At 36.0% G+C, this 20,462-nt stretch overlaps 1 long non-coding RNA gene across 1 annotated transcript; it reads right to left on the reverse strand.

Moving 5' to 3' along the window:
* Window positions 1-321: 321 nt before the first annotated feature.
* LOC113274163 lies at window positions 322-1,318 on the reverse strand. The gene is made up of 2 exons (XR_003322839.1): window positions 1,080-1,318; window positions 322-731 (listed from the first exon to the last, which is right to left on the reverse strand). It is a non-coding gene; the product is annotated as an uncharacterized LOC113274163 (long non-coding RNA).
* Window positions 1,319-20,462: the final 19,144 nt, after the last annotated feature.

Below are 20,462 nucleotides of genomic sequence, written 5' to 3' on the forward strand. Positions count from 1 at the left end.
TTGAAAATTTTAAATTAAACCATAGCCATTTACTTGAAGGTGACTAAATAAAGACCGTCGATCGGAAGTATCACGGGCATTTTAATAAAGTGGCCACCCTTTTGACATATAATTAAGGAAGTAGCCGTTTTTTGGAATCCTTTTATAAAGTGGCGAGTTATACTTTTCCGTCCCGTTTTAGAGAAAAAAACAGTAACGACAGTTAATTTAACACGAGAAAAGGCTATTGTAGACCTTTTACATCCTAGTCAACTCGCGACTCGATTCATCTTCTTCTGTTCTTCTCTCGTGATTTTTTCATTCCCATGGAACCCTAAAAAATTAATGAAATCAAATCAAATTCAACGAATCATTACCAAAAGTTGTACACATCTCTCGAATTAACCTATCTTAATTAAAGAAAAAAAACAAGGTCATATCTAACACAAACTCAATCTCTTAAACCATGCATTACAAATAATCAACACCAAAGCATCAGGTGAGAATGGTTTGGTTTTACCAGGTAGAAAAGATGGAAATTGACATTGTTCCGACATTTTTAGATGGAGAAGCAAGTCAAGACTTTGCCTGATTCTTCACTGCTTAATTTTAGCTAAAACTTCTCCTAGAACTACCACTTTATCAAGCACAAAACCATTCTTCCAAGCTCAACAGAAATCCCATACTTCAAACGCATCATGTCACTTCCTCATCTTTACTTTGAAATTCTTTCCAACTGTCCTAACAACTCACTGCAAATCCAAATCAAATTGAAACCCATGAATTTTAATAGCACCACAATTCAAATAAACATACATAACATGAATTAGCGAAACCCGTTGTCTCAAATTGTAATTGAAGAATCAAAATATCATAAAAAAAGATCTACTATCTATAACAAGAGACTGAAGAACAATTGAGAGAGAGGGAACACAGTTGAGACAGAGTTCCACTTCCCTGGTGTATCATCAACACCATCAGTAAACCCCCAAATTTGAAGAACCCTAAATTCAATTTCCACTCCATATAACAAATTAATACAATTAACTATCTAATATGAGCAATACGAAGATAAATAAACACTGGGTTTGATTATTTACTCCATTTGAAGACCCATATTGCTTCAATTCAAAAGTTTCCTTCTTCGTCTTCCTTAAATCTCAACTTCTGTGCACTGTAATCGAACACAAACGCTGTAATACTCTTGGTATACCACCATTGAATCTTATGAATAATCAAACAACAATTTTATTTTTTAATGGTACCCTAATCTCGAAGATCTCTCTTGAATGGTTTTGATGGTTTGGTTTTAATGGTAATGGCAAGAACATAATGCCTAAAGAAGAAGAAGCATAGTATACAGTCGGTTTCTTTATCAACTTATAAGGATATGATGGTCATTATACCATGAAAAATTGACTTAGTCAATCACGTAAACCAATCTGGTGGGCCCAGAAGTGTAAACCAACGGAAAGGCCACTTTATAAAAGGTTTAATTTTTTTGGCTGGTTTATTAAATATATGGTTGGAAGCTGGCCACTTTATTAATTTTCTCAAATATCATCTATCTATGCAGGTGACGCCGACACGGAACAATTGAGTATTAGGTGTAAACTAAGTATAATTAGTTTTTAACCATATAAAACCACTCATATAGTAAGTTTTCATCACCATATATTATATTAGCACCAATACTGTTTTCCATACTTCAAAAAAAGAAGAGAGATTTCCAAGTGTCCTCCCAAAATTACTAATATCCCAAATCCCATGATTTATAAAGGGAATACCAGTATTAATTGGGGGTGATACCATCTCATATAGTATAAATAAATATTAACAAATAGTGATCATCGAATCGCTCAATTGGTATCACCCCGTTACTAATGGTATTCCCCTTTGTAAATCATGCAAAATCCCACTTCAGAAAATTTGAGGGGAGCTTCAAATGATTTAGAGGTTTGAGGGAGAAAAGCATCAAGATGTTGAGCCTCGATTATAAGGTTTCTAATAGTTCCCTCACTTCACTACCTATGGCATTTTACGAGTCTCATTGGCGTTGAGCAGGCGTATGGGATACGATGGACCTCATACAATTTGTAACATTTCATATTTGTCATCCATGTTCTATCCACTATTCATTTTAGTCTTAGTGAATGTGTAGATTAGATGCTAGTAAATTTCTTTAATTCGTTTTGTTTATTTATTGCCAGTGTCACTGTAGTACAATGCTAAAATTGTTGTGTGATGCTACCCGTAACCTGAGTTCGAAACTCACTGACAAGCACCAAATTCTTTACCTATTAGAAAAAGAAACTTATTTATTTATTATAATTGTTTTTTATTTTTGAAGCAATATGTTTATGTTTAAGTGATGCTTTTCACAGAAAATCATCCAAACAAGTCCAAAGTTCCACACTCATTTGACAATTTAAAAAAGTTTTGTTTATCAATTTTTGCAGGCCTGAAGAAATCAATCAACTCTATTTCATTTTTGTGAGAGAAAAATGTATTTAGTAGTTATATGCCCTACGACGAAAGATCGGTCGAAGGTGTAGAATTATGAGAAGTAAAAAATGTTTTATATCCTAGAGTTTATCGTAGTTAACTTTGTCAAAAAAAAAACTTATTCAAACATAACCGATGTGGATATCTCGGCTCCTTCATCTAATACAAAATGTAACGAATTTCTCCAACTGTGTACGGATTAGTTCCACAAAAAGCAGTTGGTTCGAAATGGTAGGTCATCAGAATATATTTCGATTCAAAACATAAAAATCATGAGTGATAGAGTATAGCTCGGTTGAACTCACCAAGCGGTGATATGTCAAGTTTGGTTGTCATATTTTAGTATCAAAACTCATTTAGAGTCGCTTGATTAAATACCAGAGTCAACTTTGTTTAGGTTAGACTAGAAATTATAGGACTGTTGAGACATACAAGTATTACTCCGAAGACCTGAAGAATGAGAAGAAATAACGACTACAACGACGACATTATCCTTCCACTTGAGGTTAGTAATATTGACTTGAACTTGTCACAATTCCTAACGTATCTTTCAAGTCGTGCTATATTGAAAACATAAAATGCGAAGATGTATATATTGTATATAACACCCTAGTATCTTTCATGTAATTAGTATTAACCGATCCGAACCCATGTACGTATGTGACTCGGTAGGACCGATCATAACTAACCATTGTGACTTGGTGTGACCGATCACATAGTAGTCTTGGAATTTTGGTAGAACTAATTATAAACTTGTTTAGAAGTGTGGTAGAACCGATTCCAAGACGTAAATCCGATTTTCCATGAATTACATATTTTCTTCATGAACTTATGTAGTTTCGGAATTAGGGTTTGCTGTGTAAAGATGTCAACATACTTTGAACATGAGAATTAACTCTTATCACTTAGTGTTCAAAGATATTTCTTGGTACTCAAGGTGATCCTCTAACCGAAATAAATTATGATTCTTTTAATTAAGGTTTTTGGTTTTATATGCTTTAATTACCAGCAACTAATGCTTAGCTCTAGAGAATAAAAATTAGTAATGTGCATTCACTAATTGGAGTTTTTCTGTGAGAGATTTCAAAAAATATCGGACTGCATTTAATGGAATTTGGAAAACCGAATTTGGGCATTCATTGCATATCTTAAGTATATTTTCGGGTTTGGAAATTCCTTGGTGTCCAAACAACCTTGGTCAATAAACACCTAATTTTGCATTTCTAGCAAACTATCATAAGAGCCAGGAAAATTTCACTTTTTGTTGTTTCTAGTGGAGCCGTCTATTCGGAGAGGAAACTATCATAATCCATTGTTAACAGACTCCGTTCTATGTATGATAGATCACAAGAGGATTCAAGTGTTGTTGTGCAGGTATTTGAAGGCGATAGAAGATTTGAAGACGAAAAAGAATTCTTATTAGTTTTCGTATCTTGTGGATTTAGTGCACAAACCTTGATCGACTGGGATCCAACTAGCATCGGTTTATGTTTGATAAATATGATTGATTAGTTTCCTGAGATCGACATTCTCTATAGTTTCTCTTTGAGATCTATATCGATTGAGTGCGTATCTAAACTTGACTATCAGGGTAGTTATTGGATAGATTGATCTAACCAGACAAAAGAGTTTATTAGATGAAACATAAGATCCTTTGTCAACAACTCACATATATTCTAGCAATATTGCTTAGAGTGGTTACCAAACAGATTCTTCCTTTGTTGTTTGGAATACGATCCAAAGTACTGGCTATTCACGTGCGTGACTCTAGAAGTCGAAGGCGCATGGATACTGAGGGATCTAAGTAGCTAGGGGTAGTCTGCTTGGTCTCAACTATACGAAGTTGGTATTTGATTTTTTATATCGACTTAATTATGAGGTTTTTCTGCATTTGTGGTTTCCTCATACTTGCTGTGTCTTTTACTTTGTTTTCTGCATTATAATTATTATTATAATCAAGTAAAATACACCAATATGTTAACTCCGTAATACTTGATATTGATTCTATATATTTTCGGTTATTTCCGAACCTATTATCAAGTACACACTTTGTTGTCGTATTGTCTCGATCTCGTATCCATAGACGATCACACGAAGTGTGAACAGAATTGTCGCATTGTCTCGATTCTATCCATAGACGATCACATCCGGTAAAAGACTTATAGGTGGATAAATAAAAGATTGTGGTGTATTTGGGTACCCTCGTCTTTTCAGCATGGAAAATAAGTTAGAAACGTTTAATGTCGGATACTAATTTAATCCGACTTATGTAGATATGTCCGATTTTCTTAGAGGCTCCATGGTCAGAAATGGCATGGTTTCACAATTCAAATCTTGGCATTGTAAATGTTATAATTTTCTCAGGCACTTTGCTCTTTAAGGTGAATAAATATGATAAGAATTTATTTTTTTTGGTAAAATGGATGTTATTACTAACTGAGCCTTACAAAACGGGGAAAGGCTCTCCCCATAACATCACTGGACAAGACAAAACTAAAAAAAAATCAGGTGGGGAATAAATCCATGTACAAGAAATACATTCGTTCGCATCTTTCTTGGACAAATTTGGTTTGGAGTTGTTACCGGCAAAAATTGAGTTGTACCCGCACAAATATAAGTACAAAAAATGCATTTAAATAATAGAATTAGGCAACTCTACATAGATGGAGAATTGATCTCTGACAGAACCAAACTTCAAGATCACATTGTTTCGTACTATAGTTCTTTATTCACCAAAGATGAGATAATCAGACCAGAACTTGAAGGAATTGAGTTTAACAAGATCAGTAATGCGGAATCTGAAATCTTAGAGGCAAATTTCACTGAAAAGGAGGTATTTTCAGCAATTCAGGACTTGGGAAATGATAAGCCCCTGTTCCTGATGGGTTTCCTATCATTTTAACAAATGTTGGAGTTTTATTAAAGATGACTATATGAATACTGTTGTTGAGTTTTGCTCTACAGGTTTTATTGATGTCAAGCATAATTCTACTTTCATCACCTTAGTTCCAAAAAAGGACTGCATAGAGACCATCAAAGATTGTAGACCCATCTGTCTCTTGACAACTATTTACAAAATCATATCCAAAGTGCTAGCAACAAGAATCAAGTTGGTCATGGACAAGCTAATTTCTCCAGTTCAATGTGCTTATATTGAGGGTAGGAAAATTATTGATGGTACATTAATAGCAAATGCACTTGTTGATTCTAGACTCATACCTGGAAGGCTGTAATTGTCTGCAAAATTGATCTTGAAAAGGCATTTGACAGAATAAACTGGACATACATGGAGTTTGTGTTGCATAAAATGGGTTTTGGAGCAAAATGGTGTAAGTGATTGGGATTTTGTTATTCTACCGCATCTTTCTCAGTTCTTATAAATGCTCGCCCTTTGGTTATTTTGATAGCACAAGAGGTGTAAGACAGAGATGCCCTGTTTCTCCTTTGCTCTTCAATATTGCTATGGAGGGTTTATCTAGGTATATGGATAGATCTGCACATTTAAACCTCTTCAGTGGTTTCTCAGTTACTACAGAAAGCATCATCATCAATAACCTTCATTATGTTGATGGTACTTTTTTCTTTATTGACAACAACCAGGAAGAATTGCATAATTTATTCTCAGCTCTTCTTGAGTACATTGCAGGACTCAAGGTTAATACTTCTAAAACAATATTAATTTCCATTGGTGATGTACCAGAAATTTCTACATGGGCAGCTGAATTTGGTTGTGCTACTGAGAGTCTTCCATTTATGTATCTTGGAATTCCACTTGGTGTTAAGTCCTCTTCTAAACACATTTGGAATCCCATAATAGAAAAATTTGATGTAAGAATTTCTTTCTGGTGGCAATTTCTCTCACAAAAGGAGGTAAACTGGTACTTCTGAAATGCATTCCTACTTCACTTCCTATGTACTACTTCTCTTTATTTAAAGCACCTGCTTCAGTGATCAAAATTCTAATTCCCCAGATAAAAGGTTTAACACTATAATTGGGCTTAGAACCAATAGATGGACTTGTTGTGAGCCTATTAGCTAAACTTTAATGCTTGTGTGATTAACAGCTATCTTTATTAACAACGATCGATTCAAAGGATGAACCAGTGGATCGTGGATCTCGAGGTAGGCATGGCTAGTCATCAATTATGGTTGAAACTCTATAACCTTTTTGTAATCCTTGAGTTTTCTTTCTAACTGCGAGCATGATGTTCACTTACTTCTTGTGAGCATATATGTGTGTAATTGGATGGGTATGTTGTGCAATATGCGTTGTCGGGTTCTCCAAATTTTATATGTAATTTGTGCTGATTAGGAGTTGGTTTAGACTCAAATTATTTATTGCTATAGGTGGGTCGGGCTCCCAAATATTACTTCCATAATTTCTTGTGAGAATCCACTCGTTTCATATTATGCTTGATTGTAAACCTTCGGGACTTGTATGATAGTTCTGGAATCACGGCTTGGGAAACTGTGAGGATGGCATCTATTTTGGAGTTATTTTACTGAAGTTTTTCTTTTTAGAGCAAAAAATGATAAACTTTGTTTGGGAACACAATGCATTTGGTTCCAACACTTCACATCTTATTAACTGGAGCTTAGTTTGTACTGATAAAGAACATGGTGGGCTTGGTGTTTGTAACCTAAAATTGATGAATCATTGTATGTTAGCAAAGTGGTGTTGGAGGTTTGGTATGGAGAAGAATAAGTTATGGTACAAAATCATTGCAGACAAATATGGTGAAGAGTTTTCATGGTGGATTCCAGAAAATCCAACTAGCACTCATGGTATCTCTTGTTCGAAGACAATAACAGATTCAACTTACCTGGTGAGTGACAATTCAACCATTTTTATCCACTATGGTACAAATGTCTCTTTTTGGAATGATACTTGGATTGGTAATGAAGCCCTTGCTATTACTTTCCCTTATCTCTATAAGTTAACTAGAGAGAAACATAAAAGGCTAGCAAATATGGTCACTTCAGATGGAAGTTGGAAATTTGATTTCAAAAGGACTCTCACTAATTTTGAAACAAATTTGTTTGCTGAGCTTTTACTGCACATTGGTGACACTCCTCCATCTCTAGACAATCTACTTGACACAAGAAGATGGTCACTGCACAACACTAGTACTTTTTCTGTCAAAACTTTGTATTTTAAACAGGTGTCAGAACATGGTGTTCAGAACTTTCCTCATGCCTTCATATGGAAATCAACTATTCCACCTAAGATTAATTTTTTGATATGGTGCTTAGTACACGAAAAGATCAACACAATTGATAATATGCACAAGAAAGGAGTCATGATCTACAACTCTTGCATTCTATGTGGAGATGACAAAGAAACTCAAGAACATCTTTTTTAACACTGTAAAGTAGCCCATAAGGTTTGGTCTTTAGTCTTTCCGAGTACATGTTGGTTTAAGGTCTTGCCATTGAATATGAGAATGTTAGCAGAAAGTTGGCATCATAAACATTTCTCAGACTCTGGTAACTTCACTTGGAATCTAATCCTTGCAGCTGTGGTCTCTACTTTATTTATGGAAAGAAAGAAACTGTAGAACTTTTGAGAAGAATTACACTTTCAAGACAGATCTGGATTTAAGAAATAAGGTGAAATCTTCGATCTTATCTTGGGCTAGTGCTGCTGGGAAGAGGGTGCACTTGAACTTTGCAAATTCAGTCCATAACAACTGTGATGCGATCTTTGATAATTTACTATTTTTTTGTTTTCTTTTTTCTACCTCTGGTAGATTGTAACCCCTCTGTATATTCTTACATCTAATAAAATCTCTCTTCTGATCAAAAAAACAATGCATTTAAATTCTAATTTGCCCGTCCAAGTACCCCCTCAAACTCAAGTTTTTACCTAGGGCTTGCAATAAATGGCAAATACCTCTATACGCTCTACCCGGGATTAAGAAAAACTCAAAACAGATATGGGCAAAGAAACTCTAAAGAGTTCTAAAGAAAATAAATTCCAGAAGTAATAAAAATGTTTACCATAGTGGGAGTAAAAACTTTTCATTGTTTATGTTGTAGACTTTAGTTTTTCGTTTCATTTGGGAAACAATGGAAAGCATCATTTGGTGTACAAAATTCAAGTCCGAATTAAATACATCATTTATCACTTCCCCTCTATAAACAGTGGACTAGTTTCTTCCAATGGGTTCTTCTAACTTTAGAACTAGTGAATACAGTCATTACTTGAAATCCACATCCAGGCAGTTTTAGTTCCATAAGGTTTAACTTCCATGGATCTATTTGGGTGTTAATGGTTTTTGGCACCATAATGCTGGTTTTCATTACCACTTTCTATCATGTCTCAGTCGATTAGTGTTAGGAAGTAACTACTCGCACATGGAACAAAAAGAAATGCGAATAAAGCTTTACTCATCTGGTGTGTTAGGAATACATCTCATCAAGACTCAGTCAAAGCTCTTCTGGTAATAACTGCCAAGAGAAAATCACGTATCAATCACTAGCTTGTGTTACGCTACAGATTGATATGGATTTATTGCAAATATATTCTCTATAATTGCTAGCTTATGTTACGCCAAAAACATCTCTGTAACCCTTAAAAGAAAGGCATGTAATCTCTATATATTCGTCTACCTTTCCACCAGTTGAAGTGTGGATCAATTCACCAAAATATTGTATTATGTTTTGGTATCAGCCAGAAAGATCCTAAACCACGCTTTCTTCATTTTTCCGCATCAATGGCAGCACCAGAAACATCTACTCTTCAAGCAATTCATATTAACCATCTCATCAACATCAAACTTGTAGTTGCAGGAAATCCTATACTACAGCCCTCACAAGATTTCATTAACATTCAACTCATTTTAGATTAACAATCTTAATTTTTATTGATCAATCTTTGAACAATCTTACAAGAAAAGATAAAGGAATCAAGAATCACCACTGCTCTAGATTTTCTCTCCCCTATTTACTTGCTTCTCACTCAGAAAAAGATATCTCCCTTTCCTTTACAACTGAACGACTATTTATAGGGAAGTACATAGTGGATGACAACTAATCTGTCCTTTATTTTCGGATATGGCTTGCGACATTCTCGCAACCTTACAAATGTTAATCTCGCAAACTCTCTTAGTTTCGCAGAACCATTACATTTTTCTCATGATTTTAGTTGACGTCGTTTATTATGTTATTTCTAAAATTGTTCTGCGACGCTGTTGTGTTGCGTTGTTGATAATTTCGCTGAGGCATTATTGTTGCGAGATTCTGATCCTACATCTTGCCTCTTCTCATATCTTCTCTGCGAAGTAGAGAATGATGTGAGAAATGCCGCAACTGTCCATCTCTTCATATTCTGCATTTATCACACGTATCCTTTCTTCCATTTATTTCTTGACACGTCTTCTGTAACCACTACTTTTCAACCGGTCACATCTTTTCGCATTAATGGTGTTTATTTCGTCGAGTAAAAAAAAATTCTTTATATATTCTTCTTACTCTTCTTTCCATTTTCTTTTTACTTTCTCTTCTCTTTTTACTTTCTCATCTCTGCAACTCTTTTGTTCTTCCGTAAGTTCTGCTACTGTAATTCTTCCTTCTTTAATTTTCTTCCTTTTTATTCATTCCCATAATCTATATTCAGATATGCCTCCAAGTGGCCACAAACATGAGAAAAACTTAAAAGACGTCCAAAAAGATCTTGCTGAGAAAGGTTTCGCACTTTCTACCATTCCTGGTGAAAGTGCCAAGTCAATTCTTTCTATCAAACTTTTATCTGATCAATATTGTGATGATCAGTCAATCATAATTTCGCTAGGTCAAATTCTCGCAGGTCTCCCCATTCCTCCTATGACCCAGATATTCCTCTGTTCTATGAAATTCTCGCTTACTCGGGATTTTCGCGAGCTATCTTCCAATTGAGTGGGGATTGCATCCGTCTGATGCTAGAGTTCGCTAACCGTGGTGCTGGTAAAGGATCTCTTTACTCCAAAGAACATAGGGATCCTAAATTCGCAGACTTGGAGATAATTGCTGAAAAATACAAAGTAGCGAGTTTCGTTGAAAATTATGAATTGATCTCCATGAAGAAAGAGAATACTCGCTGCGGTATTCGCTTGAAAAGGAAAGATAATATTGATGAAGCTAAAATACTCATTCAAGACATTGATTGGCATTCTGGTAAGAACACAACTCCTCGCCAATCCAAATATGATAAATGGTGTGTTTTTCCCTTGATGATGAAAGGACCTTACATTGCTGGGTCAAATGTTCTTCCTGAGAATCTCGCTACTTATCAACCTTGGGTATTCTCTTGGACCGAGAAGGAGAAAGAGGTATGTTTCTTCCAGTTTCGCTCACTTTACATTTCTTTATTTATCTTTATTCTTTTGTTCGCTGATTCTTGCGAAATTCTACAGATCCAGAAACTGAAAGATAGCTATCACAGGACTGGGAAGGCTAGTACCTTGTTAGCTCTTCGCTCATACACAGATGAGGTAAGAAATATTCTCTTATGATTTTAAACAGTATATTGTTGCCTCTATTTCTTATTTCTATCTGTGTGTGAAGATTATTGTTGAAATAGAAGAGCCTGCCAATGTTGCGAAGACTGGAGATAAAGGCAAAGGTGCTCTTCGCAGGGAAAAACCAACTGCTCCTCCTTCAAAGAAGAGAAAAATCCGTTCTTTCTCTCCTTCAAATATTCCTTCTCATGAAAATTGCGAGAGTGATGAGGATAATGAGGATAATGATGACCTTGCTGTAAATGAAAATTCTCCATCTGAATATTCTATGGCTAAGCTCACTGGCCTCTTTTCTGATTCTTTGCAAGGAATGAGAGATAGTCAATTCGCTAATACCTGCAAAGCTCTCGCTACAATTTGCGATGTTCCTTTATTGGATGGTGATAATTCTCTTCGTGGAGTTTCTAGATTAGTGACTCCCAATTTCCTGCATTCTCTTAATAGTCTGGTATGCTTTCATCCTTTCACTTCTTCATTATTGTAACTCAAAGTCTCTTTCTATTTTAATACTTTTTATATTTTCTCGCAGGCTGGAAAAGCTTCTTTCGCTGTTGCCTCAGATCTGGAGAGGAGACACAAAATTCTTGAAAAGAAAAATCTTCAATTTCGTACAAAGAATGAGGAACTGGAAGCTGAAATCAAATGTCTTCGCGAGAAGATCAAACAACTAGAAATTGATTCTTCTTCATATAAGAACAAAATCTCTAGTCTTCAGCAAGCTAATAATCAACTCTATGGTATGTTACTTTTCTCCTTTACCTTCATTCATTCATCATGTTGTTTTATCTTATTTAATTGATCCTTTTTGCTGACATTTATGGTCTTTCTGATGAAGCTACCATTCTTCGTTCATTTCCTAATGCCTTGGATAATGATACCCTTCTTGAGCGTCTTAATAAATCTTTAAATAATTTCTCAAATGATAAAAATTCATCTCTTTCTCCGAATGAACTAAGATCCAAATTTCGCCTCTTAGAAATTGACCATAGATCTAGTTTAGGCTTAGCCAACCGATTTAAGCGTCTCCTTCTTAATTCTAAAGAGAAAATCAATGAGTTGAGAACCAAAATTAGCGGTCTCATAGATGATAAGGATCGCATCTCTGATCAAGGTGCTAAGGCTTTGGTGAAATTCCAAGAGACCCTTCTTGAAGTTCAACTTGAACGAGATGAAGCTAACCGCAAGAACATCGAACTCTGCGAAAGAGAAAACCAAATTCGTCTCGTCTTCTTATAAGTAATGAGGATGAATTCGCTTGGGCTGCGAAAATCTTAGACGATGCCAGAAAAGATTTAGGTGTAAATGTTAGTCTCCAAGTTGAGCATACAACATTGATTAGAGATATGATTTCTGACAGAGAAGGTTATTAACTGTTCTTCTTCACTAATCTTTTGTTTCTTATGAATTTTCATCAAGTTATTAATTGATTGCCTTTTGCTCGCAGACTCTGAAAGTAGATATCGCGAAAGGATTGAGGAACTGGAAGCTGAAAAAGAAGAACTCGCAAAGAATCTTTCTTCTCGCAACGACAAGTATTCTAGATTAAAGAATCAAATCAAGATCATTGTTGCGAACTTTAAGAATAATGCTATGCATTTTCGCAATCAAACTATTCAAATGGTTTGTGATGACCATAGTATTCCTCATTCTGATTATCCTTGTCTCTTGGAGGAGATCCCAAAGAAAATTCCCAGTCTGATTATTTCTGATAGCGAAGCTGATGATGAAGAATCTGATGGTGATAAAGGTTCTGATGGAGATGAAAGCCATGATGCAGACGAAGAAGGGAACAAGTCTGATGAAGATGATGAAGGATAAACTAAGAAGTAGTCTTTGTTTCTTTCTTTAATCTTCTGTAATACTTGTACATTTATTCCTTCTTTCTGTATATTTACGAATTCTTTTGATTCTCCATATTCCTTAATATATGAGTTTCTTTCATTTTGACCTGCATTCATTAGAACCATTCTTCCTTGCAATATGGTTAATCGATATAATCATTAATTTTTTAATTTTTGCGTAAATCTATCATGTGGAGACAAATAACATTTTCTAATTTCATTCATTGCCATACTTGCCTCTGTTATTTGTATCCAAATGAGAGATTTTGTAGATTTTTCTTATTTTGTTCCTCAACTTTGCAGTTATTTATGTATAATTTTGCAATCTTATGCGAAGTGAATTTTAATTCTTTTCAAAATCTCATTCCTGTATGGTCTTATTTTGCCTTCCTAATCAAAGGTCTTATTATGCCACATCTTGTCATTGCGACAAAATCGCAGGACGTTCTTGCACTTTCATGCAAAAACCCATTGATCTTGCCTTAACCTTTTCTTTTGTATTATGGCCTCTTGAGGAATGTTGCGACAATATGATAGGACTAAATATTCTTGCGAAAATAAAGCCCCATGACATTGCCGTCTTGCGACGAAATCGCAGGACGTTTTCGCACTTTCATGCGAAAACCCATTGATCTCGTCTTATCCTTTTCTTTTGTATTATTGCCTCTTCAGGATTGTCGCACAAATATGACAAGCCTTAATACCCTTGCGAGTAAAAAGCCTCATGACATTTGCGTCTTAAGACACTTATCAGCTCCCTAATGGAGGGTGCCGTCCTTATCTTCCCTCTGGTTGCCCCTTCAAGGAGGCGTACCTCTACCATACAAGATTGGCTCCTCCCATCCGGTCTTAACAAAAACCAGTTGTTTTCGCAGCCTCTTATCCCTTTTACCTATAGGGTTTATGGTTACGAGACTGCACCCTAAGTGGGGTTTTCTTCGGGCCGAGTGCAGTATAAGCTAAGACTTGTCAAGAATGGCAAGGTACGCTTCAAACGCCCCTGTCACTCTTGACTCAACCGTGTACCTTAGCGCCTTTATCAGATTCTGCACTCCTTGGGAGATTCGTTATTACCTTAGTCGTCCAACCTAAGTCATATGCTTAAACTGAGAATCCAAGGTGCCTCTCCCGGATGGGCTTTATTGACCCCAAATCTCCATGACTCAGGTTCCGGTGGCGGTGTAGCCTTTCCCTGAGCCATGCAACAGGTACCCCCTTATATGATGTACTTTAGGTATTACATTTGCCTCTTGCAAAATTGTATTCGCGAACTAGGGTGTACGCCATAAAGGTTCGCCCTTTTCTCTTTTGTCATTGTTTTCTGATTGTTTTCTGTAAAATTAATTATCTCTGCGAGATTCTCGCACATCATCATATCGTATTTGCATTTCGCAATCTCAATTTTGTCATTCAATAAAATGTTTTTTTGAGAATTTTACTTATTGCGAGAGTGTCGCAACAAATTAATCATTCATACATTTCTTATTTTTATTACCTTTGACATCCTCTGCTTCTTTGTTATTTTCTGCTACTGCTTCTTTGGTAGTGGTATGTTCATCATTTTTTATTCTGAGCTAGCATTAGTTTCGCAACATCTCTTCTTATTTTCGTTCGATTGCATCCACCATCAATTTCTCATTTCTTTGTGTCTCTTTGATTTTTTGTCGCCAATTTGCCTTCTTGTTTACTCTTCCTTCGCAAGATTCCATCTCAGTTTCGTAACACCTCTTTCCTTCAACCCAATCTCCCTTTATGATTCCTACACCGCTGGGGTGGGGAAATTTGATGCACTGGTGGAAAGTTGAAGCTACACCTAGAATCCAATGTAGCCAAGGTCGACCAATTAATGCATTGTAGGCTGACTCCACATCAACGACACAAAATAGGATTTCAGAAGATATTCCCTTCTATGGAATTCGCATAGTAACCTCCCCTTTAGGCTTGTTGGCAGTACCATTAAAACCATATATCTTATATGTTGATGATATAAGATCATCATCTCTTCCTCCCATAGTTTTATAAGTATGATAAAATAAGATGTTCACAGAGCTTCCAGTATCGATTAGAATCCTATTAATTTCCCATGAATCTTCAGCTTTATCATTCTCATCTTCTTTCGGTTTTGGATTAATTTATAATTTTACTACCAGTGGATTATCATGTACAGGATTTCTTCAGCGGTAAAAGAAATAATCTGTTTCTGCCATTCCTCTAGTGGCGAGATTTTCGCAATATTCATAATTTCTCTTCCATCATTATCTCTTGCGAACACTCTACTCAAAACATTGTCATGAAAATCTTCAATTGTCTTGTATGAATGTACTATAGAGTGACAGAATAGATTCTTTGCTTTTGCACCAACTTCTATGAAGAATGCTTCCTTGTTTTTCATCGTGTTTACTTTGTGATGCTCTGGTGGTGGCGGCAATGGTTGAGATTGTGGGTGCCCTACCAAAAAGTGGTTTAGTTTTCCTTGATCTATCATTCTCAGAATAATTCTTTTTACATTTCTGCAATCATTTGTAGTATGTCCATGAAAATGATGATAAGAACAAAACTCATGACTTATGTGGTTTGGACGTGGTTCCGTTCCCATTTTCCATGGTGTTGGTATATTCTCCATCAAAATTATAGCTTCCCATATTTTCTCCACGCTTGCATTTAGAGGTGGCATCTTGATTTCTTCCCATACTACCTTGTGACCTCCTTGTCCTCTATTATAGTTTTGTCTTTGACCTCCATAAGTTTCCTGTGGCTGATCAAGTCTTTGAATCTTATTATTTCCACCACGATTGTAGAAATTTCTTTCTCTTTCATACTCCTCTTGATCTCGGCTTCCCATAGCTACTATTTTATGTTAATTTTTACCCGTCACCTTCTCTTGTTGTACTTGCGAAGTGTTCGCCACTGTGTTTATTAGTTTGGGTAATAAGCTTGCATTCGCTGTTTGTGAACTGATGTTCGCAACAGGATATGATTTCATTTCATTTTGCCTTTCCTCTAGAGCAATATATTCTTCTTGAAGTTCTCGCAATTCAGTCATTGTGATCGTATTCTTGACTCTGAAAATTTGGATGTACAATAGGTTGGTTGCAAACATAGAATTGATAAATGATAAGATAAGATATCTCTCATCCACACGGCCAGCCATTTCGATACACATAGTCCTCCATATTTTAGTTAGGTGCTTCAAACTTTCGCCAATCCTTTGTTTTAATCCAAACACGTCTTCAATACCAGGCCGCGAAGAATTATTACTTATATATACCCCCAGGAATGTAGTCTGCAAATGATTAAAGGATGTTATTGTATTCTTTGGCAGACCTTCGAACCATTTTAACGTCTCCCCTGTTAAGCTGGATGCAAAATATTTGCATAATACGGCATCATGATTTTCCCATTGCAACATACACCTCACGTAGGCTTTAATGTGTTGAATTGCACAAGTTGTTCCATCAAAAATGCTGGTTAATGCGGGAAAATTGCATTTCGGAGGTATTCCTCCTAGTTGTACTTCCCTTGTAAATGGAGTTTTTGCAGCTTCTTCTATAGCTTCATCCAATTGTCTTCTGCCTACTTCTCCTCTATTATTTAGCATTCCTCTCATTTCTTCTAATTCTTTCAAGATTTGTTTATTTACGCCTGAATTTTGATCCATTGGTCCTTTTAATTTCTCCTCCCTTCTTCTACGTTCATGTCTTTCTTCTCTCGCGAAATTTTGCATTTCTTCTTCATTATCCTCATCTCGTCTTCTTCTGCGAGTCTCTTCTTCATCTCTATCTTGAATTCGCATATGATGATGTCTCTCATTTTCCCCTTCATGATTTTGTTTATTTCTTATTAATTCCATTCGCTGTCTTTCAGCCATCCTATGTACTCTATCATATTCTTCATTGATATTACCGTTATTCCGGTTTTGTGTACGCCTTCTTTCTCGATTGTCGTGATAGTTCTGGCGAATTGTCTCCTGAAGCTCTTGTTCTTCCATTTCCGCTCTCAATCTTTCGCGTTCGCAAATTAAACGTGCTTGTTCAGCATAATGTCTTTCAATTTCTTCTTCAATCGTTTGTTGATTTCTTTGAGTTTCTCTCTCATGTAAAATTATCCTTCCTTCCTCTCGATTCCCTTCGCCATCTTAATCATTTCGTCCCTGACGTTGTCCATTCTCTTGATTTCTATCATTTTTCCTATCATCAAAAGTTTCATTTTGTGGAACGTAACGATCATCAGTTCTTTCTCTATTTTCGCGATATTCTTCATTAGGATTTGATATTTCTTCTTGAATATTATTTCCAGCATTAGTTGTGGGTGAGTTTCGCCTCATCTCTCTTCTAGTCGATCTTGAATATGATTTTGTAATACTTCTCGATCTTCTACTCTATAGTCTCATATTTTCCATCCTCAATTCGTGATTTTGCCTTGTTAGATTTGCACGTTCTTCTGCCTCAACTCTTTTTTCTTCATGTATTCTTCGTCTCAACGTTTCTAACGCTCCAATTTCCTCATCTCCATGAATTATTCCTTAATCTGCCTCTTGATTTCTCTCTACCTGTCTATGGTTTCTGGTTTGCTGCTCTTCTTCTACTTCTTCTACGGAATTTGATTGCCAAGTGTGTATACTCACCCTATCATATCTATATTCCTTCCTTGTATTAGTGTTTGCTGAATTGGTGGTTGAATTTGATTTTCTCCATTATTTCTCATTCTAGTAGATTCTCCCATTTCACTTCTTTCTCTTCCAGCAATTCTCTTGCTTCTTCTAACAGTAGTTGGTTGTTCTGATGTATTTATTCTTCTAGCCATTTCTTCAATGTTAACGAATTGCAAGAAACTATGTAAAATTCTTAATCAATCACTCCAAATCTACACAAATCTCAATATTAATCTTCAATTTTTTCTAGAATAATCTTCAATTCTTTCCTGTTTCTAGCGCCATTATGTAGTTGCAGGAAATCCTACACTACACCCCTCACAAGATTTCATTAACATTCAACTCATTTTAGATTAACAATATTAATTTTTATTGATCAATCTTTGAACAATCTTACAAGAAAAGATAAAGGAATCAAGAATCACCACTGCTCTAGATTTTCTCTCCCCTATTTACTTGCTTCTCACTCAGAAAAAGATCTCTCCCTTTCCTTTACAACTGAACGACTATTTATAGGGAAGTACATAGTGGATGACATCTAATCTGTCCTTTATTTTCGGATATGTGTTGCGACATTCTCACAACCTTACAAATGTTAATCTCGCAACCTCTCTTATTTTCGCAGAACCATCACATTTTTCTCATGATTTTAGCTGACGTCGTTTATTATGTTATTTCTGAAATTGTTTTGCGACGCTGTTGTGTTGTGTTGTTGATAATTTCGCTGAGGCATTATTGTTGCGAGATTCTGATCCTACAAAACTCAATGATACCAACTATCTTTTATGGAAGACACAATTCAAGCCACTACTGAAGGGCTATCGTTTAGAAGGATATGTAGATGGTTCTTATGCAAGACCATTACCAACCATACCAAACACACAAGCTGATTTACCACCATTATCAAATCCTGCATATGAAAAGTATGAACAGCAGGATCAGATCCTACTAGGATGGCTGCTTTCATCCCTCACAGAGGAGTATTAGGTCGTGTATCTGGTTTAACAACTTCAAAAGAAGTCTGGGATGCACTTGAAAAAAGATTTTCACCCAAGACAAGGGCACATCAGATGAATCTAAGAAGGAAACTAATGAATTTGTGCAAAGGTAACAGCTCCATGTATGATTATTTTGCAAAATCTAAACAATTATTTGATGCCCTTACAACATCAGGGAATGCACTTTCTGAAGATGATATGCAACAATCAATCTTGAGTGGGATGGATCAAGCATATGATTCAATTGTCACTTCGCTGAGCACTGTAGAAAAGATAGATATGGATGCATTTTATGCACATCTGATCGCATATAATATGAGACTTGAGCAACAACTAACTTCTATTCAGCAACCAATGGCAAATATTGCCTCTTCATCTACTGCACCACCATATCAAAGACAAGAGCAAGGAAGGTTTCCCCAGAATAGATCTCAACACAATCAAGGTTTTCGTCAGCAAAAGCAACACAATCGACAGCCTAGAAGATATCAAGGACAAGGTCCTTGTCGGATTTGCAATCGCAAAAACCATAATGCAAATTTCTGCTGGTTTCGCAAAGATAACAATGCACCACAAAGAGGAGAACCAGCTGCATATCTTGCTTTACCTGGTGGTCCCGCTGATAACAATTGGGTGACTGACACATGAGCAACTCATCACTTAACTGCAAATCTCAACAATCTGAACATCAGGCATGAATAGGATGGAACTGAACAAGTTCGTGTAGGAAATGGCAATGCTCTACACATTGAAAATATTGGTAATGCTTCTTTTACCCATAATAATCGATCCTTTCATCTCAAAAATATACTTCATGTGTCTGACATAAAAGCAAATCTTCTTTCTATTTCAAAGTTCTGCAAAGATAATAATGTATATTTTGAATTTCACTCCAATTTCTTTGATGTAAAGGATCTCAAAACCAGGACAACACTGTTGCAAGGCAGGAGTAAGAATGGGCTCTACATGTTTGATGATATTCGAGAGATTACCAATACAACTCCAGCTGCTCTAGTAACCAACACTATTCCACTGTGGCATCAACGTCTAGGACACCCAATGCTCCGTACTGTTTTCCGAGTCATTAAGAAAATTTCCCGTCCAGTTTCCAATAAGATGTTTGAGTTCTGTCATTCTTGTCATGTGAGCAAGAGTCATAAACTTTCCTTTCCAAATAGTAGTACTGTAATCGATAAGCCATTGAGCTTACTTGTGTCTGATTTATGGACATCTCCTTACTTATATAGAAATGAATGTCGATATTATCTTCTGCTTATGGATGTTTTCTCACATTACACATGGATCTATCCACTAGTTCGTAAATTGATAGACACATTTTTGTGTCTACGTTGTCCTTAATTTCATGTATTGTTGGTACTCGATTTTTGTACTTATTATGGTATTTTATGTGTTTTTAGGTATTTTTGGAAATAAACATTCTTGGAAAAATCGGCTCGAAAAGTCGTCTAAAGCACGGGAAGGAACGTGTTATTCGGACTCTCACTTTTGGATAAGGGGAGACCAAATGATAAGGGGTACCCAAAGGATATTTGCACCCAAGCAGCTAATCAGAGACACCCCTCATGGCATCTGCTATTCGCACCCCAGGACCGGATAGGGGGCACCCATCTTCTTCTTCACGAGAAAGATATTTGGAGGGAAAAGAAATCTCAACTGTGTGAGATTCTGGTCATGATATTATGGGGATATTTGTGTCTTTAAGACATGATTATCTTCTTACCTTGACAATAAGATTTTGTACGTGTCTTGAATGGAAGGAAATCGTATACTTTTGGATATTTTCGAAAACAGGGAAGGAATTATTCACGGAATTAATTGAAGATATTCTCTTCATTATTTGGCTCAATTAAATGAGAATATTTGGATATACCATACAACTCAGAAGACGTGTGAAAATGGAGAGGAAATATTCCCGTGAAATACTTTCATTAACTGCAAAGATCTTTCGGAGTAATTGAGATGATTGTCG

Source organism: Papaver somniferum, chromosome 4 (genome assembly GCF_003573695.1).
Source record: "Papaver somniferum cultivar HN1 chromosome 4, ASM357369v1, whole genome shotgun sequence".
NCBI lineage: Eukaryota > Viridiplantae > Streptophyta > Magnoliopsida > Ranunculales > Papaveraceae > Papaver > Papaver somniferum.